This window comes from Propithecus coquereli, unplaced genomic scaffold, assembly GCF_000956105.1.
Source record: "Propithecus coquereli isolate 6110/MARCELLA unplaced genomic scaffold, Pcoq_1.0 Scaffold83, whole genome shotgun sequence".
NCBI lineage: Eukaryota > Metazoa > Chordata > Mammalia > Primates > Indriidae > Propithecus > Propithecus coquereli.
In genome coordinates, this window is record NW_012154507.1 from 3125681 (window position 1) to 3127339 (window position 1659).

Below are 1659 nucleotides of genomic sequence, written 5' to 3' on the forward strand. Positions count from 1 at the left end.
AATAATAAATATTTCCCATAATCTCACCATCAAGAAATAACCACATAATATATCCATCTAGACCTTTATATGCAGATTTTTCTTATAACAATAATTGAAGATAGGTGTCATAATGTACATCTTACCATCAAACTGCATGTCTTATTTAATATATTATCAAAATTAGCTCAATATATCATGATCATTTTAAACTCCATGTCATATTTCACTCAGTCATAAAACTTCAATTCATCCTTTCAGATCATTTCAAATACTGTTCACCTTAAAACCTCTTGATTCCTCTTAATTACAGGAATCGAAAAATTGATTCCTGTAATTTTTTCCTCTTCCTTTATGACCCTTATTTTACTCCACACACATCTTTCATGTCTGTATTTAAAACCACCTGCTAGATTCTAAACTGCTGAAGGGCAAGGATTATATCCTACTATCCACAAAAGAGTATTGCACTTGATATTGCTTCAATGTTTAATGAATGATTATAACCACATTAGCACAGATCACTGTGTATAGTACATATATAATCATGTTAGTGATCTTTACTAACATGGTTATAATCATCTGATAGTAGATGAGGATGATCACCATTTTATAATGGTGTTTACTGCATTTTGTTAATATCCAACATTTACTGCATTTACAATATATGATCCAGACATTATGCTAAGTACTTCGTTTAATTTGATCAGAAAAACACCTCTACGAGGTATTGTTATTTCAGATAAGGAAACTGAGGCTTGAAGAGCTAAGCCACTTGACCAAGGTTGCACAGATAGTGTAGAGCCAAACTTAGCAAAGATTCCAGACACTGTATTGTTACTGGGAGTTTCAGATGAGTCAGACATTTAAACTACAAAGCACCACACAGATATCATTGAACTGAAATGACAATGGTTTCCATGTGGATAGCATATCTTCATTGTCCTTCGTGGATTCTGATAGCTTACTCAGAACCATGTCAGAATCCATGTGGTCTAGTGCAGTGCTTCTCAAACTATCTGTGGTTAAAGACTAGTTTTTTGTTGCAGTTGTTGTTGTTCTGTTTTTAAATAGTTAATACATTGTGAGGCCAGGCTTGATGGTTCACGCCTGTAATTCCAGCACATTGGGAGGCTGAGGTGGGAGGATTGCTTGAGGCCAGGAGTTCAAGACCAGCCTAGGCAACATAGCAAGACCCTGTCTCTACATAAAATTAAAAAATTAGCCATGCTCGGTGGTACATGCCTGTAGTCCCAGCTACTTGGGAGGCTGAGGCTGAGGCAGGGAGGATCACTTGAACCCAGGAGTTGGAGGCTGCAGAGAGCTGTAATCAGGCTAATACACTCCAGCTTGGGGGACAGAGTGAGACTCTGTCTCTTAAAAAAAAAATAATAATTAATACACTGTATACCAATTATATGTATATTTGCCACATGGCATTTAGTCAAGGACTAACTCATTCTTACATCTTTTTTTTTTTTTTTTCTGAGACAGAGTCTCACTCTTTTGCCCGGGCTAGAGTGAGTGCTGTGGTGTCAGCCTAGCTCACAGCAACCTCAAACTCCTGGGCTCAAGGAATTGTTCTGCCTCAGCCTCCCGAGTAGCTGGGACTACAGGCATGCGCCACCATGCCCGGCTAATTTTTTTCTATATATTTTTAGTTGTCCGATTAATTTCTTT